Source organism: Mauremys mutica, chromosome 3, assembly GCF_020497125.1.
Source record: "Mauremys mutica isolate MM-2020 ecotype Southern chromosome 3, ASM2049712v1, whole genome shotgun sequence".
Taxonomy (NCBI): Eukaryota; Metazoa; Chordata; order Testudines; family Geoemydidae; genus Mauremys; species Mauremys mutica.
Genome location: NC_059074.1, coordinates 183,615,109 through 183,639,831, shown reverse-complemented (window position 1 = coordinate 183,639,831; position 24,723 = coordinate 183,615,109). Strand labels below are relative to the sequence as shown.

At 48.7% G+C, this 24,723-nt stretch overlaps 1 long non-coding RNA gene across 3 annotated transcripts; it reads left to right on the top strand.

The window, feature by feature from the left end:
- The first annotated feature begins 5,427 nt into the window (after window positions 1-5,427).
- On the top strand, window positions 5,428-24,083 carry LOC123365742. 3 transcript variants are annotated; one of them, XR_006577719.1, is made up of 3 exons: window positions 5,428-5,564; window positions 5,884-5,977; window positions 9,548-12,319. It is a non-coding gene; the product is annotated as an uncharacterized LOC123365742 (long non-coding RNA). The 3 variants fall into 3 exon arrangements; XR_006577720.1 differs by lacking the exons at window positions 5,428-5,564; window positions 9,548-12,319 and adding exons at window positions 5,591-5,745; window positions 23,641-24,083; XR_006577721.1 differs by lacking the exon at window positions 5,428-5,564 and adding an exon at window positions 5,591-5,745.
- The last annotated feature ends 640 nt before the right edge of the window (window positions 24,084-24,723 follow it).

Here is a 24,723-nt window from a genome sequence, read left to right as displayed (position 1 = left end):
ACGGACCCTTTAGACATAGCGCGCGGACCTGCAGGGTCTGCAAACCACAGGTTGTAAACCACCAGTCCTCTGAAATGAACTGAAAATGGTATACCAGTTTCGCTATTGTCACAGTTTGATGTTGCAAACAAATGCAATGGATAACATTATACTAACTCCAGACCTTGGAGTTTACGAAATAACAGGGATAGGCTTTCATTGTTTTACCCTGATCCATTAACATTTTCCTTTCAGCATTTGCCTCCTCACCTGCTTGTCCTCTTCTTCAGGCTACAGCCCTTTCACTCTGAAGTGCATGCTGCAGACATCACTAATAGCACCCATCTCCTCCACTAATGAACGAGGCTTATGTGAACTGACTCCTCCTTTATCTTTGCTTTCATATAAAGAGCTTGTAGTGTAAAGGATTTGGGTAATATCCCTTTAAACAGTTTGTGGGTCCTCTAGAGGCCTAATTGTCTTCCGTGTTTCAGAATCCACCAGAATCCACTCAAAGCAGCAGTGTATATACATAACTAGGCTTTGCATGTTCTATATAATTAGTGTACATGGATGTTTGGACCTCATCTTTTCATGTTGTCCCTTCACATATGTATGTTGTGTAAAAAGCAAAAGACACAACATTGTTGTTATATTTTTGCAGCCTATGTAGATCTTGTTCTATGAGGAACAATTCCTGTTTGAGTTTGTAGGCAATCTGATTCTGTTGAGGCTAGACAAGGGGCATCTAAATGTTTGTTTTACTGTTTATTGCAAACAGTACCTTGCAAAAGGGTACAGGGTAAAAGGACACAACTTTGTTACCAGCAGACATGTTGATTTTACTTGTGCATATTTGAACAGCTTGATACATTGGGTACAATTTGACATGGCTTGGTGCAGTCTGTGACTCTCCTGTTATCTATGATTTTACCAGAAGGGACTCATGGGGTGGGGGTGGAGATGCATCACATGGACTGCGCATGCTCAGTTACACTGCTGAAGCCGGCTGCCCTCACTCTGCCCCCTCATATCAGTAGTCACGGGTTGTCTCTAGTTTTTACTGATACTGAGAAACAGCAATAGATTTTTTTTTAACTGTGGCAATGAATGTTTTGCATGACTTTCACTATCTAGGGACCAGTTAATAAATCCAAAGTCAGAAACACAAAGTTTGAGGATCATGTGTTTCATCCAGCAAACTGAAAAATGTTATTGTCAAGTACACCTCTATCTCGATATAATGCTGTCCTTGGGGGCCAAACAATCTTACTGCGTTATAGGTGAAAGTGCATTATAGCGAACTTGCTTTGATCCACCGGAGTGCACAGCCCCCCGCCCCCCGGAGCACTGCTTTACCGTGTTATATCCAAATTCGTGTTATATCGGGTTGCATTATATCAAGGTAGAGGTGTATCTTTAGGAGACCTAGACAATAAATATTTTTTCTTCGGCTCAAAAACTATATTCTCTAAAGACTTCAGGAAGGTTTTATTTTTTGCAGGCTTTTCTTTCTAAAAGTGTCTAGTCTGCATTAGTATTAAATGAATTTTTTGTAATATGATCAACCTGTTTTTCATATATTGACACAATGACCATTTGTCCATTAGAGACTTTCCCTCTTAAAGGACATGGCTTGGGTTAGCACAAATAATAAAATCAGCTTTCTTAGGTCAATTTTATCTTTAAATTCTTTTGGGCTTGATTCGTCACTCACCTATACTCGTGCAAAACCAGTGTAACTTCAATTACTTTAGTGGAGCTTCTCTGTTACACCTGTGTAAGCAAGAGCTGATCAGCTCAGTATGTTTTCCTCTAGTTATGAGGAACAGGAGTTTTTCCTCATCCATTAATTGTCTAGGTGGCTGTGGCTATTGCTGTCAGAGATGGCCCCAGGCAAATACATTTTTACCCTGTTGCCAGTCAACAAAGTAGCTCATTTATTTCTTCCCAGGTTGTTTCCTATCTTTCCTTCTCCTGTATCTCCTCATCTCTGTTTCTTTCCCTCTAGCATCCCCATTTTGTCTTCCTTTCCCCTCTCACAAGGAGCCCAGTCCTGCAGTGCTCACTTATGTGAGTGGTCTCCCTGAATCTTTTCAATTGATTGCATGGGGATGACCCCTGTGAGAAGGGCCTACATGATCAGGGCCTTCACTTCTCTTTTGAACCAACTAATCATTTTCTGCTGCACTTTGGAGACTGAATCCACTGTCAGTGGAGCTCCTCCCACACTTATGGTGCCTCCATATTACTTGAAAAAGAGAATAGAGTTACCTTCATGAAACTCATGAGTTACCTTCATGAAACTCCAAGCTCACACTCATAGGCCTAATTATATGGGATATGGGGATCATCATCCCTCTCCCTAACACTAAAGCCTGGGAAAGGGAGGACAGTTCCAGTTCCCCAAATGCTGCTGTGTGCAGAAGGCTCAACACTCTCCCTAACACCCTGTAGGGGGGCCCATAACAGCTGATGAGAAGAGATAAGAGCTCATTCACCAGCTAAAAGGTAGAGGCAGACTGGTGGAAGTCAGAAGAAAGAGTCCAGCTTCCTTCTCCTGGACACACACACAGGAAGGAAGAGGGAAGAGTCCCTTCCCTAGCAGCCCGGGGCACTGGAGAGAGAAGGCATAGAGGACACCTGCCAGTCCCCCATCTCAGTGGGGTGAAGAAGGTACAGTGGGGAGACAGATACCCCTTTTTGGGGAGAGAAGACCCACAGAGCACATAAGGTGGCAGAGGAGGAAAAACACATGCACTAAGGGTGGACAGGATGCTAGCTGCCCCAGAGATGGGCCACAGAGCACAAGGTAAGATGGGGAAACAACACTGGGGGACACAAGTGGATACAGGTGTGAAAACACAGGAGGGCACAGAACACTGGTGGGAGCACAGGACATTCTGGGGAGACCATGCTGAGAGAATGTGGGGGACACAGTGCCACACACATACAGATGTGCATGGTTACACATATAATTACACTGAAACCTGCAGATACTTTTATTATATTACACTACACACAAAGAGTTAAAAGAACATTAGTAAGGTTGCAAAGTCAAGCACTCAGAAGCAGAAGTGGTGGAAGCTTGCCAAAATTGGGGGGGCCACCCGAACCATGGCCCTGCCCCCCTGCATCACCCCTTCCCCCCGAGGCCCTGTCCTAGCACTGCCCCTTTCCTCTGAGGCTCTGCCCTCACATTGCCCCTTCCTCCAAGACCCTGGCCCTGCACTGCTTCTTCCCTCCAAGACCCCGCCCCCGACTCACTCTTCTCCACACACACACCCGTGCTCTCCCTTACAAGTGACGGGGCCATGGCCCCCTGGCACCCGCTGTTCCAGCACTCCTGCTCAGAAGTTACGAAATGCTAGAATTAAGATTGTCTGTGCAATCTTCTTGCAGACCCATTCTGAGTATGCATTATGACATACTCTTTAATTACATGACCATACCATTTATTCACATTCTTCAGGGATTTTAGCTGTTAACGTCAAGCAAGTCTCTCTTGAGCATATGTAAGCTGTAATTTTTCAAGAGCTTATAACTTGGCCACATTTGGACAAAGGCCACATCCCTGCCAATTTCAAGTCCCAGCTCCAAAGCATGGGTGAGCGTGCAGAGCTTTTCAAAGAAAAAGTCTCAAGAATTGTTTTTTTAAACTGGGCATGGCTGAACCAATTTGGCTCAAATAACAAAACAGCCTGAGGCAGACTCTCACCATGGAAAATTTCAGCCCAAGCAGTCCAAGTGATGCGCAACGGAAAAGTTGGTCTTACAATGGGAAGTGTCAGGCAACCTTAATAACAGGCAGTGCTACCAGACCCATCTATAATAAATGTTTTATAGACTGGATATTGGTGTCCTGCCATAGGTCACAGTACATGAAAACACATCAGAGCAATTTCCCCTAACAAGCACATGTGCACTGGATCCTGTGCTGGATCTCACTGTTGATTTTTGTGTTTTGAGAAAGTTGGCTACCGAGGGAGCAGAAGTGCGTGACTTTATGGATGCAAAACCTGGGTGACATATCGACAGCACTTCAAGAGTCTGGAGAGGTACCATCAACAATGCCTCCGGCAGATCCTTCACATCAAGTGCACTAACACCAGCATCCTCACTAAAGCCAATGTCACCAGCATTGAAGCAATGATCTTCATGCACCAACTCTGCTGAGCTGGATATTGTGTGCAGATGCCAGACTCTTGCCTCTCAAAAAAAGCCCTCTACTCTCAGCTCATCCATTCAGAGATCCCATGGTGGTCAGAGGAAATGCTACAAAGACATACTGAAAGCATATCTCAGGAAAACTGATGTAGACATCACAAACTGGGAGGAGCAAGCCACCAACTGATTTCAATGGCGCCACATCCTCCATCAAGTAGTGGTCCACTTCAAGGAGAAGTGCCTTGCCCTGGAAGCTGAAAAAAGACAGAGAAGGCAGCAGCTGACCCTCCAGGAAATGTCTATACCTACTGCGGGCAGATCTGTGGTTCCAGGATTGGGCTCGTGAGTTATCTCAGGACCCATATGTAAATCTGTGGTAGAGATCATCTTTGAATTGAGGAATCACCGATGATGATGATAATAAATGTAGAACATGGTGCCCCAGGCAGCTTATGGAAGGAAGGGAACCAGATTTCTTTATATCCAGCTTTTGAGTGCATCGCCTCGGCCGCAGGTTGGAACCCAACTCAGTGGGCCACCATGCTGGTCCCTTAGTGATGGGTTAGAATCATAGAAGATTAGGGTTGGAAGAGACCTCAGGAAATCATCTAGTCCAACCCCTTGCTCAAAGCAGGACCAACACCAACTAAATCATCCCAGCCAGGGCTTTGTCAAGCCAGGCCTTAAAAACCTCTAAGGATGGAGATTCCCCACCTCCCTACGTAACCCATTCCAGTGCTTCACCACCCTCCTAGTGAAGTAGTTTTTCCTAATATTCAACTTAGACCTCCCACACTGAAACTTGAGATCATTACTTCTTGTTCTGTCATCTGCCACCACTGAGAACAGCCAAGCTCCATCCTATTTGGAACTACCCTTCAAGTAGTTGAAGGCTGATATCAAATCCCCACTTACTTTTCTCTTCTGCAAACTAAACAAGCCCAGTTCCCTCAGCCTCTCCTCATAAGTCATGTGCCCCACCCGCAAATTTTTGTTACTCTCTACTGGACTCTCTCCAATTTGTCAACATCCTTTCTGTAGTGGGGGGGGGGGTCCAAAACTGGATGCAATACTCTAGATGTGGCCTCACCAGTGCTGAATAGAGGGGAATAACCACTTCCCTCTATCTGCTGACAATGCTCCTACTAATGCAGCCCAATATGCCGTTAGCCCTCTTAGCAACAAGGGCACACTGTTGACTCATATCCAGCTTCTCGTCCACTGTAATCCCTAGTTCCTTTTCTGCAGAACTGCTGCTTAGCCAGTCGGTCCCCAGCCTGTAGCAGTGCATGGGATTCTTCCGTCCTAAGTGCAAGAGTCTGCACTTGTCCTTGTTGAACCTGTGGAAGTTGGGAAAAGCACAGCCATCTTAGTCTTCAGGAAGAGCAAGAGTCAGGCTAACTCTTCTATTTAATAATGTGAGTCTTTAATGTAGGACCTGAGTGAGTGGGGAAAAAACTGTGAGAGGTTATTGTGACCTTGTGTTAGATAAGAATGGAACGCAGACTGTAGCAGAAAATTGCTGAGAAAAGTAAGCTGTCAGGAAGGAATATGTATAAACAAAATGCAGCTGTTGATTATTACTACATGTAACAAAAGGTATAAATGCTTGCCCTAATTGTTTATCTGGTGGAGACCTGCCTAGGGACTCTCCCATGCAATTACAATTGCTCGTAATAAAGCTGCCTCTGGCTTATTGCTTCAGACTCAGAGTGAGGACTTTGTTTTCTTCCACAGTTTTGGTGCCGTGACTCTGATGGCAACGCCCGGCTGAGACAGCAACAACTACTACGGACCGTTCCCCTTCAAACGCCAAGGTGCCAATCAAGAGGTAAGAGACCTTTTGAAATCTCTACTGGAGTGTCGGAGGAGGACTGCCCATGGGACCATTTGTCCCTTTGGGACTTACACCATCCGAACTTACTGTTTTTGGAACAAGATCAGATGCAGAGCGGTTCTGAGGAATTTGTTGCCGCTCTTAAGTAAGGTTAGTCATTGCAGTTCTGAGGAATAGCTTTTGCTGCCTTCAAGTAGAGTTAGTTATTGCAGTTCTGAGGAATTTGTTGCCACCCTCAATAAGGTTAATGCACCAGTGCTGAGGGTTTTTTTACCACCTCAAATAAGGGAAAGGTTGTATTGAGTCCGGACATAAAGAATTAAGGTTATTGTTAAATGAGATGCATCTAGATATGGGCAATGAATGTGTATGTATGAATGAATGAAGGGGTGGTATGAGCCGCTGACCAGGTCTAAGACTAAGCTGACTCCAGCTGCCCTAGGGCTACCCCATGTGAGAGTTCTGAACCTTGTGACCCAGCGGAGAGGTTCCCTTACTCATGAGCTGCTGACCAGGTCTAGGAATTAAGCCGCTAGCTGGTGAACCCCGTGACCCAGCAGACCTTTTCCCTGTGAGAGAGTAAGAATTTTAATTTAGTTTATGAGCTGCTGACCTAGCGGACAGGGCACACCCCCGTGTGATTGGAAGATGGGGCGGGGGGGAACAGTCTAAGAATCCCCCCACACACCATCGAAGGGTGCATTATGGAATTTTTACACACATGATAATCCATCTAAACAATTCCCACTAGAAGGTACCTTTGATCTAGATAAAATCATATACCTCAGAGGAACCCTTACATCACCAAAAGCCTCTGACAAACAGTGGGAGCAATTTGTCTATTGGTGGGAGGAAGCTACAATTGAAACTCCATGAGTCTCGAGTGCAGAGTCTGAAGGACTCCCAGGAAAAATTAAAGACTCAAGTGCAGGATTTAAAAATGAAATGTAAAACATCCGGATGCCTCCCTACTCAAACCACTTCATCAGCGCCCTCGGCTCCTTTATATCCCCAATTAGTTAAGGCTGAAAGGGAGGAGGGAAAGGAACAGGTTAATTTGAAAATTCAGCTCAGCCTAGAGATAAAGAGAAAGCTGGTCTGCATTCAAGGTCAAGAATCAACACAGTCTGCCTTGCTCTGCATGCCAGGCACCAAAAAACCCAGCTGACTGTGAAAAATATAGACAGAGGCAAAACAAAGGCAACACAAGTTACAGGACTGAGATTACATTTGCAAAGGTTGGCCGCGCAGTGAGACCCAACAGTCTGCCTTTGCGAGCCTGGAGCCAGTGTGGTTTGGGGATGCTGAAGAATCCACAGGCAGCCAGCCTGGACTGGAATACTGAGCAAAGGTCTCTGAAAGGGATGCCCCAAGAGACTCCAGGGTGAAAAAGCCAAGTGTGGAAGCAAGTTGGAGATTTTTTTTGCAGCGTTCCTCTGGACAACCTGTGCATAGGATAACCTCCCGTCCACCTCTCTCTCTGTCTCTCCTACCCCCAGGCCTGGCCAGCCTGGGCAGCGTGTTTGTGAGTATGAGAAAAAAAAAAAGATTGCAGGTGGGTCTACCCCCGGTCGTAGCAGGACCGGGCAATAAGAGGAGTTGGGAAAAAGGGAAAAGATGTGTACCTGACAGCTAGAGAAAATTGAACAGTTAAAATGCCAGTTGGCCATGTGTTCTGTCCAGGTGGTAAGCCTCACAGGAGAGGACTCAGTTAGTCTTGTGAGTGAGAATGTTTAAGAACAGGACCAGGAGGGGTGGAGGTTAGCTGAGAAGGCCACCCTCCTTGCTAAATTGGTAGTGGAACAAAGTCTGTGCCCATGGAAAGGGACGGTGCAGCAAGAGAAAAAGAATCGGGCCCAGACAAGCAGACAGGCAAGCAGAGAAGAAAAAAAATGGAAAACCAGTTGGAAACCCTCAGGGGCATGGTGACAGGACTAAGGGAAAGCAGTAAGTATAGGCATGGGGAATTTAAACCCCTGGAACAATAATTTGAATGGTAAAATCTGGGTTGATTGGGGTGTCGTTTTGGGAAAATAAGCAAGTGATTTAAAGAAAAAAAGTAAGAAGTTAACTCTGTAGTTGCTGGAGGGAATTATCAGTTGGATTTTGTAAAAACTCTAAAAGAAAAAGAATTCTTGGTTTCTTTGCAGCCATTCTGAAGGAAAAATGGGCCCTTTTCCAAAGAAATGTCTGTAAATAAATCCAGGCAAGAGACTATTTAATTAAAATCATTTGGCTATGAACATTTTAGTTGGATTAGAAAAAACATGTGGGGTGTCTATTGGAATTTAACCACCCAAATTGTATGAAAGGAATGTCAAGGAAAAGAACATGTGTAGTGTATATTGTAAAAGGGGTGAGGAAAATGCAAATATGCAATGCTACTTAATAAAAATCCTATTAGGCTCCAAGGGGCTACAATAGGTGGTGTTTTCCTTTTTGGATTACTGTGTGTTTTTGAAAACAGGAGTTAAAGGTAACAGGCAATCAGAACTCTGGTAAAAGTTAATTGTGTCCCTTTTAAGTAAAAGTTTTAACCTGTGAAAGCAAGTCAGGAAGCATCTGTGTGCTAATGCAAATTACCCAACTAATAAGGAAGAAGCCACTGAAACCTGGCCTGCCTATGAAACAAACACAGAAAAAATGGGGGTAATTCCTCTGTTTTGCCTGTAATCAGCAAGGGTATTTGTATAAGAAAGAAATATTTTAAACAATGACTGATTCTACCAGAAGGGGTAGAAATATGTTTTTATCCTTTAGAAAATTAGAGAAAGCTAATGCCAGCTAAAGAGCAATCCAACATACCATGCATTTACTGGCACAATAGAAATTGTGTTCTGTGTTCTATATCCTTGTGTTGTTTTGTCTTGTGGCTAGAATTGTTGTGTTTAATTTTCTACAGGACAGCCTAGTTCAAAACCAAATGGAAGAGTTAGAGCTAAATGCAGATACTTGTTTTATCCAACTTGGAATACTAAGTGGTTTGTCAGCCAAGTCTCGGCTATGAGCAGTGTCCTTGGGCGGGAGCCAGCATTTTATCTTTGAACTGAGTTTGCTAGTTGCAGTGTTGAATTCATTCGTTCTATGCTCCTTTCTTCTTCTTCTCTTCCCCCCTTGGCCTTTCATACCTGTAAAGGAAACTTCCAGTTTCCACTCACACACCTTTGACCATCCCTACAATGCTCTGTGATGCTTGTAATAGTGTTGGCCATGTGTAGTGCTGATCTGCCTTCCCTGGAGACTCACTGAGGGAAGAGGGTCAGCAATATAATATTGGAATAATACTGCCAGCGACATAATATTGGAAAAGCAGTTAAAGCTAGAAAAGCAGCACACCCCTTGGGGACCTTTTGTAAATATTCAGACTGATTTTATTCAACTGTCTAAACGTTGCAATTATGAGTATGTGTTAGTATTAGTTGATGTTTTTTAAGTTGTGTTGAAGCCTTCCCCTGCAGAAGGGCAGACGCCAAGTCTGTTGTGAAAATTTTGCTTAAGGATTTCATTCCAAGGTTTGGCATACCTGTGAGTATCAACAGTGATCTGTCCATTTTTACTGGACAGATTGTAAAGGAGTTATGTGCAGCCTTGCCGACCCAATGCAACCTCCACTGTCCCCACCATCCGCAGTCTGCCGGGACCGTGAAACGTCAGAATGGGATTCTGAAAAACAAACTAGCCAAGATTTGTGCAGAAACAAACTTAAAATGGCCAAATGCCCTGCCATTAGCATTGATGAATATGAGGGCCACTCCTAATCGAAAGACTGGACTTAGCCCACATGAGATCCTGACAGGGCGCCCAATGCAACTACTGGCTGTGCCCCCACTGGCCCTTGCCCAGATGGACATTCATTTGATGGATGATACAATGCTTAATTACTGCCAGGCACTAATGAAATGTGTCAGAACTTTGTATACACAGGTGGAAGAAGCACTACTCAAGGATCCTGAGCAACCCTGCCATTCGCTGGAACCAGGAGACTGGGTCTACATAAAGGTCCATCAATGAAAGACTGCTCTGACCCCGTGCTGGAAAGGCCCTTACCAAGTCCTGTTAACTACCAATACTACTGTGAAGTGCCAACGATTAACTGCCTGGACCCATGCTTCTCACTGCAAAAAGGCCCCTCCATGTCGAGATGACCCTCTGACTGCTGATCAGCCTGTCCCTCCTTCTGGTACTTCTTTTCCTCTTTCTGGACAGCAGGAGAAAAGGACAAGGTGAAGTGCTGGTAACCTCTCCCTTGTTCACTAACAGAACCACCATACATTCACCATCTGCTGGAGGAACCCGGTTATTACAGGGTGATGTGCTGGCAACCTCTCCCATGTATGATGCTGAATCACAACTGTTCCAGGAAAGAAGAAGAAGGTATGTTTGTTCCACTGAAACTGCCAAAGTCCAGGGATTCTTGACTACAAAAGACATTAAGAATTGGCCCTGGTGGAAGAGAGGGAGTATCATAACCTGGCATGGAGGAACTTGTGGGAACGGCGCTTGGGACTGTGGTACAGAGTGGTGGTTTGGGTTTATTCTGGGGACTGGGCTCTGTGCCTTCAGACAAGTACCTTCAGCATGTATAGCCCTCACTAATTGGCTTTTAGATGATGAATAGTAAAGGTGCCTTGCTGCCACGACCACTGCCCCCGCCATTATCCTCACTACCACTACCACCCCTGTAACACATCCTAAGACAGACAATACCATATACTCTGATGAAACCCAATGGCCAAGGCCTTTACAACTTAGTGATCCCTATGGGATGGTGCCAATAGTGCAGCAGCAATTTGGAATATTTTCAAAGGCCAACAACATGATGAGAAATTAAAGCAACTGGAAAAGGCCACTGGTCTTATTATTGGAGCACAGTTAACCCAGGTACAGGCTGGGGTTGGTGAATTACATGTTATTTCTGCCCTTAGTTCAATGACCCAGAAGCTGTTGACAGAGATGGTATTGAATATCACTGAGGCAGGAAAGGAATTGCAGTGGGATCTGGCATGTTCAGAAATTCAGGATTTTCTGAATGACCATGTCATGGCCATTCAGAGTGATCTTGAGCATCAGGCTTGGCCCACTGCCCTTACTAGTGCTTCAGGAATGCCATCTGATCTGTGGCCATGGAGACATACTTGGAGATTTTCAGGGTGGAAGTGCAGACGCTCACAGTGCTCTTTCCAAGCATACGGGCCAGTTGGAGGGGTGTGGGCTCCCACATCTCGAATCCTGCCGGGTCCGTGGGGAGGATGCATGTGGGAGTGGATAATTCACTGTGATATTTGGGAAATTAAACCACCTGGTATGCCTAACCGATTTATAGTCAGTGCTCCTGGAATAACACCCGACATTTGGATAGGGGTAGGGAGTCAATGGACACTTTGGCCATTAGAACCCCCACAGCTTCAGTGTGTACGTAAACTGAAGCCCAGGGAAGTTGTCTTTATGATAACGTCTGTTGGGAAGGTATAGGACAAGGAACTATCCTGATAGGACACCTGCTTTTCCAAGTGAATAACAGCTGTGTGTATGTTAAGGCCAGCACTTTGTAGGACATAAATTTTAATCTCACCATTGCTGCAGACAATAATATCATTTATTGGCCTGCCGATAGGTTCCAGATACACTTTAATTGGACTGCCTTAGCACCTGATCAATTCCAAAATTTCCTTTTACTCCTACCAGAGGTCCAGAAAATCTCTGAATTACAAGGGCAAATTCATATGCTCCAAAATATATATCAAATTGAAAAGTATTCCTTTCATACAGCCTATAGAGTGTCTACTCCATGTACTAATTATGATGTATTGTGTTTTGTGACTAAGGCTATACAACAACCCCATCACATTATTACAGTGGGATGTTAATGCTTTTAGTATTGTTGTTTAGTTTAGGATTATGTTGTTGTTGTTGTAAAGGATGTAATAATAATAATAATACCTTTCATGTTCATACTAACCATGCATTGTTGTTGCATCCAGCCAAAACCCATGAGGCTGAACCATTTGATCTAGAATCAGAAATACAAGGTTTGATGAACATGGAGGTTTAAGATTGATAGTTGTGCTGGAAACACAAAAGGGGGGAGTGTGGAAGTTGGGAAAAGCGCAGACATCTTAGTCTTCCAGGAAGAGTAAGAGTCAGGCTAACTCTTCTATTTAATAATGCGAGACTTTAATTTAGGGCCTGGGCGAGTGGGAAAAAACTGTGAGAGGTTATTTTGACCTTGTGTTAGATAAGAATGGAACGCAGATTGTATAAATAAAATGTAGCTGTATGTAACAAAAGTTATAAATGTTTGCCCTAATTGTTTATCTGTTGGAGACCTGCCTAGGGAGGGGAATCCTTGCCCTTGTGTACTCTCCTGTGCAATTGCAATTGCTCATAATAAAGCTGCTTGTTGCTTCAAAGTCAGAGTGAGGACATTGTTTTCTTCCACAAACCTCATCAGATTTCTTTTGGACTAATCCTCCAATTTGTCTAGGTCAGTCTGGACCCTATCCCTACCCTCCAGCATATCTACCTCTCCCCCCACCTTAGTGTCATCTGTGAACTTGCTGATCCATCCCATCATCCAGATCATCCATCATCCAGATCATTAAAGAAGATGTTGAACAAAACCGGCCTTAGGACCCAGTGGCGTAGCCAGGTTCTAAGTGCAGGGGGAGCAAACATAAAAAAGGCGCCCCCCCTTGGCTCCTCCTCTGGCCACACCCCCCTTGGCTCCTCCTCCGGCCACTCCACTCCCCCCCGCCCGCTGGCTCCTCCGGCTGTGCCGCGTTCCCCCCCGGCTCCTCCGGCTACGCTACAGCCATGCTGCTCCCCCGCTTCGGCGGGGCTCGGTCCGGGAGGTAGCTAGGCCAACTTGTTTCAAGCCTATCCCAGGCTTTGCTCTTGAGCATTACCGCCCGGCCGGCTATCTACTCCTCGCCGCATGCTATGCTGCGCTCAACTCGCAGCTCCAGCAGCACTACCACGGCTGGCTAGCGTATATTATTCACTGTAATTCTCCTCCCTGCTGGCCGGGTTAGCCCCTGTATTTCCCTCGTTCAGGCTGGGGGCTCTCTAGGGCAGGACGCCTTGGTGAGGGCCCTGCATAAACCTCCCATCCAGTATCCATCGCATAGCGCAGGCAGGTGAAGAATGAATGGATCATGGCAGATGTAGCCCGGCGGCGGGAACGTGGGACAGGTCCCCCGGCAGAGCATGCCGTGAGCTGACAACAGGCACGTCTCCCAGTCCCTGCCATTATTCCCCCCCTCTGATGGGCTCTCCCAGGGCGCCACCGACCCCTCCACACCCTCACAGGTGGGGCTCGGCCTGCTCCATGCCCAGGAAGCACCCCTCAGACTGCGGCCTAGGAGCCTGAGGCGCTCCAAACCGTGCAGGCCTGATCGAGTCCCCCTCCACTCACTTTAAATGCTGTGCCACAGCCTCCAACGTCCAATCCCGCATCCGGCACGTGCTGCCACTACCACCTCACCTTCCTAAACCCGGCCGCTGTGGAGTAAGAGGTACGGGTTGGCCCCAACTGTGCCTGCGCTCCGGATGGTGTCACCATGTTCCCCTTCCCCTGCTGCACATGCGCCTCGGTGTCCCCGCTGCCGCCTTCCCTCCCAGCTCGTGTGCCACCGCAAGTCCTCTGAGCCTCTCCCCTGTCCCTCCGCAGGGAAGCGGAAGTGCTTCCACTGGGCGGGACGGGATGGGAGGGTAGTGGCCTGATTGGGATCAAGCTGGCATGGGGCGGCCGCAGTGATGGAGGAGAGAAGGCGCCGGAGCCGGTTGGAAGGTTGGGAGGGAGGAGACCTTAGAGCGGCCCCCTAGGAAAAGAAGCAGATCCCCGCCCTCCAGTGCTGGGAGCAGTAGTGTAGCTAGTACAAATTCTGGTTCTAAGGACCTGGTGCCTGGATCCCATATTGCCTTGCACTGGGATTGGGAATTAGTGCTCTGACATGCAACGCCTCCTATTGTGCCAGTGTAGATCCTGCTGTTAGTACAGCTATTTGCAGGTGCCCTTGTGTTTAGCTGAAACTTTGGACTTAGTTTAATGGGGATGGACTCGGAGACTGAGAGCTAAACTGACACTACTATCCTGCTGTGTGGATCCCAGTGTGCTTGTACTGTGAATTTTTGGCATGCACATGTGGCTATATTTATCTCATTGTGCTGGTGCTACTTCCTTGATGTGATGATGACATTATGCTAAGATGAATCGTGAAAATAGTGTCGTGGTGTGATGGTGGTCACTCTGCTGTTCATGTGAATCTTGCATTTTTGTATGCTGTGTTGGTGTAGCCCTGTTGTTCCCAGGAAATTAGAGCCACAAGGTGGGTGAGGTAATATCTTTTATTGGAGCAACTTTTGTTGGTATGTGAGAGAGAGAGAGACAAGCTTTGGAGCTTTCATGGAGTTCTTTCTTCTTCCTAAAGAAGAGTTCTGTGAAAGCTCAAAAGCTTGTCTCTCTCACCAACAGAAGCTGGTCCAATAAAATATATTACCTCACCCACCTTGATATACATTCCCCCCTGCCCATATTACCTCACCCAGCTTTCCAAGAATGAGTTTTCATGATGACATGGGAAGTGCTCTGACTGGTCCTGACTTCTCTGTATCAGCCCCTCTAGCTTGCACTGCAGCCCAGTACCTGCAGATCAGGGACTCACAGACCCAGCTGGGAGGGGAAGGGCACTCCTCCTCGGCCTCTCTCTCTTGCTGCCTCCTTTTCCCGAGTGGCCTCATGATGCACAGAGGTGCTAGGTGCTGCATTGGAGAGTCTCCCAGTGCAGCCCCCAACAGACCCTGCCCACCTCTGTCCGATTGTCTCTCTTATGCGGGGGACTGTGCCCTCCTCACTCCTCGCTCCTGTGTGCTGGCTGCTTCCAGGGGCCACAGATTGCAAAGCAGCCCCCTTAGGAGAGATGAGAGGGGCTGTCCCACCGGGTACGTGCGCAGCCCCTTGGAGCACTGCTTTGCCCCGTTATATCCGAATTCGTGTTATATCGGGTAGCGTTATATCAAGGTAGAGGTGTAATTTGATATGTCAGGTGGTGCCTTTTTTTATGTGTTCGCTCCCCCTGATGTTAGAACCTGGCTACGCCACTGGCTGGGAGCCCTGCTCTGGTACCGGGGCCAGGCCCCCTGCGGGCAGTGCTGCTCAGGAGGCACTTTGCAGCCTACTGCCCGGAGAGCTGGAGCAGCAGCACCTGTGCCTGGGCAGCGGCAGCGCCTCCTCCCGTCCCTCACTTTCTTCGCCCACGCTCTGAGCCAGGCGCCCCGCTGCAGCCCCTCCACGCTGCGAAGCTGCCGGCGCTCTGACTAGTGCCGAAATGTCTTGGGCTGCCACCACAGCAGCTTCCCCCCTCCCGCCACCGAGCTGAGCCGTGCCGCACAGGGACCCAGAGCTCCAGCAGCTGCCTCCCAGACACCCCTCTCATTGGCTCACCCGCTGCTGGCCTCACTGAAATCGCTCACGCCCTCCGCCAGCCTCGCCTAGGGATTCTTTATTATAGGGGCGCCTGCTGGTGCCATGGTAAACCCTAACTAAGGCACCGCTTTTGAAAAATGTGCTGAGGGGAAGCGGCTGCTTCCCCTGCACCCCGCTAGCTACGCTAAAGCTAGGACCGACCTCTGGTGCACTGCACTTGATACCGGCTGCCAAGTAGACATCGGACCATTGATCATTACCTGTTAAGCCCAACAATCTAGCCAGCTTTCTATCCACCTTTTAGTCCATTCATCCAATCCTTACATTTTTAACTTGCTGGCAAGAATATAGTGGGAGACCGTATCAAAAGCTTTGCTAAAGTCAGGGTATATTGCATCCACCACTTTCCCCATATCCACAGAGCCAGTTATCTCATCATAGAAGGCAATCAGGTTGGTCAGGCATGACTTGCCCTTGGTGAATCCATGTTGACTGTTCCTAATCACCTTTCTCTCCTCCAAATGCTTTAAAATGGATTCCTTGAGGACTTTCTTCATGATTTTTCCAGGGACTGAGGTGAGGCTGTAGTTCTCTCGATTCTTTCTTCCTTTTTTTAAAAGATGGACACTATATTTGCCTTTTTCCAATCATCTGAGACCTCCCCCAATCGCCAGTTTTCAAAGATAATCGCCAATGGCTCTGCAATCACATCAGCCAACTCCTTCAGCACCCTCAGATGCATTAGATCTGGACCCATGGACTTGTGCATATCCAGCTTTTCTAAATAGTCCTTAACCTGTTCTTTCACCATAGAGGGCTGCTCACCTCCTCCCCTACTGTGCTGCCCAGTGCAGCAGTCTGGGAGCTGACCTTGTCTGTGAAGACCGAGGCAAAAAAAGCATGCAGTACTTCAGCTTTTTCCACATCATCTATCACTAAGTTGTCTCCCCCATTCAGTAAGGGTCCCACACTTTCCCTTTCACCTTCTTGTTGCTAACATACCTGTAGAAACCCTTCATGTTACCCTTCATATCCCTTGCTAGCTGCAACTCCAATTGTGCTTTGACCTTCCTGATTACATCCCTGCATGCTCGAGCAATATTTTTATATTCCTCCCTAGTCATCTGTCCAAGTTTCCACTTCTTGTAAGCTTCCTTTTTGTGTTTAAGCTCACTGAAGATTTCTCTTTTAAGCTAAGCTGGTCGCCTGCCATATTTACTATTCTTTCTGCACATTGGGATATTTTGTTCCTGTGCCCTCAATAAGACTTCTTTAAAATACAGCCAGCTCTCCTGGACTCTTTTCCCCACTCATATTAGCCACCCAGGAGATCCTGCCCATCAATTCCCTGAGGGAGTCGAAGTCTGCTTTTCTGAAGTCCAGGGTCCATATTCTGCTGCTTTCCTTTTATCCTTTTGTCAGGATTCTGAACTTGACCATGTCATGATCACTGCTGCCCAGGTTTCAACCCACTTCTATGTCCCCTAGCAATTCTTCCCTGTTTTTGAGCAGCAGGTCAAGAGGAGCTCTGCCCATAGTTGGTTCCTCCAGCAGTTGCACCGGGAAGTTGTCCCCAACATGCTCCAAAACTTCCTGGATTGTCTGTGCACTGCTGTATTGCTCTCCCAGAAGATGTCAGGATGACTGGAGTCCCCCATGAGAACTAGGGCCTGTGATCTGGAAATTTCTGTTAGTTGTCCAAAGAAAGCCTCGTCTACCTCATCCTCCTGGTCTATAGCAGATTCCTGCCCACGAGATCACCCTTGTTGCTCTCACATCTAAACTTAATCCAAAGACTCTCAACAGGCTTTTCTCCAGTTTCATACTGGAGCTCTGAGAAATCATACTACTTTCTTACATACAGTGCCTGCAACAACTCCACCTTTTCTCTCTCGCCTGTCCTTTCTGAACAGTTTATACCCATCCATGACAGTGCTCTGGTCATGTGAGTTACCCCACCAAGTCTCTGTTATTCCAATCATTTCATAGTTCCTTGACTGTGCCAGGACTTCCAATTCTTCCTGCTTGTTTCCCAAGCTTCTTGCATTCGTGTACAGGCACCTAAGATAACTTGCTGATTGCCCTACTTTCTCAGTATGAATCAGGAAGCCTCCCCTGTTGCACCCTCCTCCTTGTAGCCCACCTGCTCACATACCTCTGGGCTTAGGTCACCATCCCCCAGCGAACCTAGTTTAAAGCCCTCCTCACTAGGTTAGCAAGGTTGCCTGCAAAGATGCTCTTCCCTCTCTTAGTGAGGTGGATCCCATCTCTTCCTAGAAATCCTTCTTCCTAGAACAACATCCTATAGTTGAGGAATCCAAAGCCCTCTTTCTGATACCACCTGTGTAACCACACATTTACCTCCACAATTCGATGATCCCTATCTGGGCCTTTTTCTTCAACAGGGATGGACAAGAACACCACTTGTGCCTTAAACTCCTTTATCTCAGGGCCATGTTTCATAGAATCATAGAATACCAGGGTTGAAAAGGACCTCAGGAGGTCATCTAGTCCAACCCCCTGCTCAAAGCAGGACCAATCCCCAGACAGATTTTTGCCCCAGTTCCCTAAAGGGCCCCCTTAAGGATTGAACTCACAACCCTGGGTTTAGCAGGCCAATGCTCAAACCACTGAGCTATCCCTCCCGCCCTGCAGTGACTCGCTCAGGGTCATTCTTGGCAGTATCATTGGTTCCCACATGGAGAAGTAGGAAAGGGTAGTGGTCTGAGGGCTTGATCAGTCTCAGCAGACACTCCACCACATCCTGAATTCTAGCTCCAGGTAAGCAGCATGCTTCTCGAGTCTCCCAGTCTGGACGGCAGATGGATGACTCCATTCCTCTTACGAGGAAGTCCCTGATCACCAGCACCCATCTCCTCCTCTTGGGAGTGGTGGTCATAGAACCCCCATCCCTAGGATAATGCAGCCCATGCTTTCCGGTCGATGGGGTCTCCTTCTGATCCCTTCCCTCAGATGACTCTTCCAAACCACTTTCCGCTGTAGTACCTGTGCAGAGATCCTGAAAACAGTTTCTTACCTCTATCTGCATTGAGGATACATGGGTTCTCCTCCTTCTTCTTTTGGAGGTCACATGCTGCCAATTTTCTTCCCCGTTCTGCACTACCCTCTCTGATTCTTCAGCATGCTGTGCCTGCAGTACGAAACACTGACTTCTATCCAGAAAGTCTTCATTTTCTCTGATGCAACGCAGGGTTGATACTGAGTCTCTAGTCCTTGAACCTTCTCCTCCAATATGGCGACCAGCTTGCACTTTGTACAGATGAAGTTGCTTCTGTCTGGGAGAAAGACAAACATGGCACATTCTGTGCAGGTCACAACAGCTGATCGCTCACTATCCATAATATCTTCCTTCTAAGACTCTCTGCATATGTTGTATTTACTGCTCACAGAAGCCTGAAAGGCAAAAAACAACTTTGTGGGAACTCCCCCCAGGCAAACGCACTCTGTTTGCCTGTCCTCTGTTTGCCGCTCACTCAGTTCCCAACTGGCTGCCTTTTTATAAGGCTGCTGTCTCAAAACAGTTGGACTGGCTCAAAGCCTTCCCTCCAATCAACCACTCAAGGCCCACCTGGAACAAAGCACTCCCAGTTCACACTTTTCAAACAAACAGCCACATGGTCAAACAGTCCCTGCAACTAGCTCCAGTCAAACAAATTGTCACAGCAGACAGACACTCGGATATTCACCAGCTCACAACACAGCACCCCCAATGCAGCACTCACCATAGCTCCTCTCAGACAGTTCCCGCACAAACTCCCTCTGTTTGCCTGTCCTCTGTTCGCCGCTCACTCAGTTTGCCACTGGCTGCTTTTTGGCACCCCAGGGTGCAGTCTGGTAGCCACTGTAACCCCTGTGCCCCCTAACAATTCAGCTGGGTTGGCCTCTCTCACACCGCTCTGATGATGATGCCAGCCAGCTTCTCCAGGCCCTGTTATCACCCAATACAACAGCAGGTGGCACCACACACACAAAAGAGTCACCTGAGTGCTTTACCTAAACCATGGACAAACAGCAGGCACCAGTCAATTTCCCAGCCCCCAAGCCTTGCACCCTTACTGGAGTATAAACACAGAATTAGACCATCTCGCACCGCACAGGGGTCTGTGTGGTGCAAGCTCATTAAATTAGTTCGCTTCCCCCTTGATGTGGGGAAGATATGCAACAAGCCTGAGTTTATCAAGCTGAGATTTTCCCAAACACTTCATTCAAAAACACACTGGTTAAGATAAAAACAAGTTTATTAACTACAGAATGATAGATTTTAAGTAATTATAAGTGATAGCAAACAGATCAAAGCAGATTACCTAGCAAATAAACAAAAATGCAAACTAAGACTAATATACTAGATAGATAGGATTTGAATTAGCAATCTTTCACCCTGACTGATGATACAAGCAGGCTTGCAGATTCTTGAGGCACAGGCTGCCTTTGCTGTGTTCCCCTCCCCCATTCCAAATTCTTTGTCTTCCAGAGGTTCTTTCAGGTATTGAATTGTGGGGGAATGAAGACAAATCATGATGTCACTGACCATCTTTTATAGATGTGACGGGTTGGACCCCCCCTTTTGGGATGACACCTGATGTACTGGGATTTCACTGATCTTGCCTGCTCCATTAGCCTGGGCTCCCTTTCCTGTTTTGCTGAATTAGGCTATCAGGCCTCTGGCAGCACACACATCAGCTGTAGAATCACACAGAGTCACAGTATTGCTCTAAATTCTTTATTTTTAAGGTACAACTCTTTAACTCCTTATTGCACAGTTACAGGACGTTACCAAATATTCTATGAGAGAGGGACCTCGCTACAGGAGCTTAGTCTGAAAAAGGAAGAAACAGTTTGCTTAGGTCTGTGCCTTGGTTTCCCCACTCTGCAGCAACTGCTCAACAAGTACTACTTGATTAGGGTCACATGCTGCCCACATTCTCCACCAATTAGTTACCAGATTTGCCCGCTACTTTGGGGTATGCTCATTTATTGGGGTTACTCTTCTGGGGGAGGAGTTTTTTCTGTAACTCTATCAATGTACTCCTTGTGTCACTTGTGTTCTTATACGGAGCTATACTTCTCCCTTCTGCAAGTTCCCTACCAATGGAGCTATACTGCAGGACCTATGTTCCCCAGGGCTGGGTTTTTCCAGCCCTAAAATCAGATGAACACACACACACACATTAACAGAGCACATCTGAGAGGACCAGGTTAATCAGCACTCCCAAGCTGACCCCTTATATGTCCCTGGGCTGGGTCGAGCAGCACTTCCAAGCTGTGACCCTCATATGCCCCAGGTTCAGCACGTCCCTATCCCCACTTTCACATTACAATTGTTCTGGTAGTAACCCACAGGATTTTTGGGTGCTGCAGGGATCTTTAGCTTAGGTACGAGGTGCGTTGCTGCAGAGCGAATGAGGAAGTACACTGTCAAGTACACTGCTGCCTAGTTGGATGACGTGATGATATACAGCTGCTGCTGGAAGGACCACCTGAACCAGGCTGCAGCTGTCCTGAGGACCCTAAGGGGGGAAGGTCTCACCATGAACTCCAAGAAGTTCCAGATCGGGTGGCAAAAGACAACCTATCTCGGTTACACCTTGGGACGAAGCACATTACACCCCCTAATCAGGAAGGTGCAAGGTCTCCAAAACCACCTGACCCTGATCACTAAGAAGCAGGATTGACAGTTCCTGAGGCTGGTGGGATACTACCGGTGCTTCGTACCTGACTTTGCCACCATTGCTGCCCCCTTAACCAGCCTGTTCACCAAAGACCAGCCACAGCGCATCCAGTGGTCCCCCGAGTGTGAGAAGGCATTCCCCACATTGAAAGACCATCTCTGCCAAAAACTGGTGTGATATAGCCAGGCACAGCTCATTTTCCAAACAGATGCCTCAGCAGTGGGACTGACTTCTGTCCTCTCCCAAGTCATCAATGGGGAGGAACACCCAGTCCTCTTTATTAGCCAGAAGCTATTCCCAAGATAACGAAACTACTTGGTAATTGAAAAAGATGCCCTAGCCATTAAGTGGGCAGTAGAGGCCCTCCAATATTACCTCCTCAGTAACCCCTTTGTAGTGGCTCCAACAAATGAAGCACATCAATGCTGGCTGATGCCTTACAGCCATTTGCCTTCACCGTACAACATCAAGCCGGTAAGGAGCATGCCAACCTGGACGCATCGTCACAACTGGGGGAAGGAGACCTGAGCAGCCCCAGAGACTGGGAGCTGTGCTTGAGGGACTGTAGCAAAGGAGTGTGGCATCCCTCAGAACCAGACAGGGACAGCCAGACACCACCTAGTGGGCTGAACCAGGAAAACCTCGGCCGCCACACTGGAAGCAGAAGGGCAGGATGGGAATAGGAAGTATAAGAGGCAGCCATGCAGTTCAGTTGAGCAGGAGCCGCAGAGGAAGCCAGACACCCCCCAGTCCACTGCTGGAGCCAGACCACAGAAGACTTCTGCTATCCTGAGGACACATTCAAGATACCACAACTGCCACACACTCCCAATGCTGAGGAGCTGCTGGGATTGCCACTGGCAGTGTACCCCGGGTTGATGGTGGAAAACCCCAGCGTTCTGCTAAAGCCTGAGGGGAGGGGAGGAAGTGGCCCAGGGAGAGCCGACTACTGTGTGGCTATGTTGCTGGCTGACTCTAGGTCAGCGTGTTGCGACTGGATCCCCACTGACCCAGTGGCAGACCACTCTGCCAGTGTTAGGGCCCTGGGCTAGGACACAGTAGTCTGGTGGGCCCATTTCCCCCTACACCTTGCCACCTCACCCCTGGGGTGGCAGCCTCCCCACCAGAAGACCTGATCTAGTCTACCATCCGATGAACTAAGGCCGTAGACTGTTTGCTTGGTGCTCACCCCTTGCCCGAGCCCTAGACTGTTGGCTTGGGGTTCAGCCCTGGCGTAAGCCCTAGACTCTTTGTGTGGTGCTGCACCCTGGCTGAGGCCCTAGGCCCCTGAACTATTTTCAGCTACACTGCCTGAAGGTTAAAGCCCCTGGGCCCCTGAACTATTCATGGCTCTACCCTGCCTACAGGGTTGGAGCCAGAGACTGCTAATTTCCCCTTGCTTAGACTGTTGTTTTAGGAGTGTGTCAACAAAGGGGCATGGCCTCCCTCAGAGACTGACAGCGAGGGACAACCATATCCACCTATGCTCCTACACTATACTTGGTTCTGCCGCAATGCAGGGGGATAGTCTACATCAGTGGTCTCCAACCTTTTTACACCCAAGATCACTTTTTGAATTAAGGGCAATTCAGGATCTACCCCGCCCCTTCCCTGAGGCCCTGCCCCTTCTCCAAAGCCCTCCACTGATCACTCCATCCCCCCATCACTCATTCTCCCCACCCTCACTCACTTTCATCGGGCTGAAGCAGGGGGCTGGGGTTCAGGAGGGGGTGTGGGCTCTGGGCTGGGGCCAAGGGGTTTGTAGTGTGTGAGGAGGCTCTGGGCTGAGCCTAGGGCAGGGGGTTGGGGTGCAGGAGGAGGTAAGGGGTGCAAGCTCTGGCACGGTGTTTGGGTGCAGGAGGGGGCTCCCGGCTGGGACAGAGTGTTGGGGTGCAGGAGGGGGTGCAGGGTGCAGGCTCTGGGAGGGGCATCAGGGCAGGGGGTTGGCATGCACGAGGGGTTTGGGGTGCTGGTTCTAGGAGGGGGCTCAGGGCTGAGGGTTGGGGTGCGGCCTCCTGCTGGGTGGCACTTACCGTGGGCGGTTTCCAGTTGGCGGTGCAGCAAGGCTAAGGCAGGCTCCCTGCCTGCCCTGGCCCCGCACCGCTCCCGGAAGGGGCCAACGTGCCTCTGCAGCCCCTCGGAGGGGGACAGGGGGCACGTGGCTCTGCGTGCTGCACCTCTCTGCAAGCACTACCCTCAAAGTTCCCATTGGCCACAGTTCCCGGCCAATGGGAGCTATGGGGGCAGTGCTTGCAGGCAGGAGCAGCGCACAGAGACTCCTGTCCTCCCCCCCGCCCCCGCCCAAGGCCATGGGGCCATGCTGGCCACTTCTGGGAGCAGCATGGGGCCGTAAGGGCAGGGGGAATGCCTTAGCAGCTGCTCTGCTACACCGCCAGAGATCACAATCGACTGGGAGAGTCCCCAGGATTGACCAGTCGATCGCAATCGATGGGTTGGTGACCACTGGTCTACATGACCTCTCAAGGTCCCTTCCAGTTCTACATTTCTATGATTCTCTGATAATATTTAACACCTTCCTCTAGGTTTGAAGAAATGCACATTCTACATGGGGCTGAATATGAAAGCCACACAGAAGCTCCATCTGGTACAACATGCTGCAGCTGATATCTCGTATAAGCGAGACTGAAGAGAACACATCACACAAGTGCCCATAGGCTCACTATAGGATTCCAGAACCACTTTGTACTCATTCTGAAAACTCTTTACAGGCTAGGAGGTAGGGCCATCCCTAGGCATACACAGAATACGCAGCTGCGTAGGGTACCATGAAATTTGAGGCACCAAATTGCCCCAGATTTCATGGTGCCCTAAGCAGCTGGGCTGCGCCCACTGCAAGGGGATGGGCTGTCCCTAGGGGCTGTGGGGCCCAGGACAACTCCCTCCGCCCGTCTCTTAGTCTTCCCCCCTGCTCCGCTCCCGGCCTGCCCCCATTCTACCTCTTCCCCTCAAGCCTCTTCCCCCAGCAATGGACCCAGCCCAGAGGATTATCAGGGGGCCCGTGCTGGCAGCAGGGGTCGGGCGCAACCCCACACTCGCTGTCAACAGTGGGAAGTGGAGCAACCTGGCCCCAGCCCGCTCTACTCCGCCAGCTCCCAGCCGCATCACTCTGCTTCCCGCTGCCAGTGAGTGCTGGGGGCGGTCCTTCCCCCTCCCCTAAGCGACATGGTTGAGGCCGGGGTGGGGAAAGCAGAGCAGGCTGGGGCCGGATTGCTCCACTTCCCGCTACCAGTGAATGCAGGGAGAGGTCCTTTCTCCAATGCCTCCCCCCACAAGCAACACGGCTGGGGCGGGGGGAGATGAGCAGGCTGGGGCTGGGTCACTCCACTTCCTGCTGCTGGTGCCAGGCCCCTCACTAATCCCCTGGACCCAATGTGAGGCCCCCCCAAAGCATCCCCCCCACAGCTCCTGCCTCTGCAGTTCTGCAGCCCTTGAGTGTGAGTGCCCCCCCCCCCCCCGCGGGAGGGGGAAGCTGCATTGGGCACCATAATTTATAGGGATGGGGCTGCTAGGAGGGCTTGACTTTTTTGAAAACCACTGAACTCTCTGAGTCTCCAGGATCGGTATGCTTTATGGAGACATTGCTGTTGATGTAACCTGTAACCTGA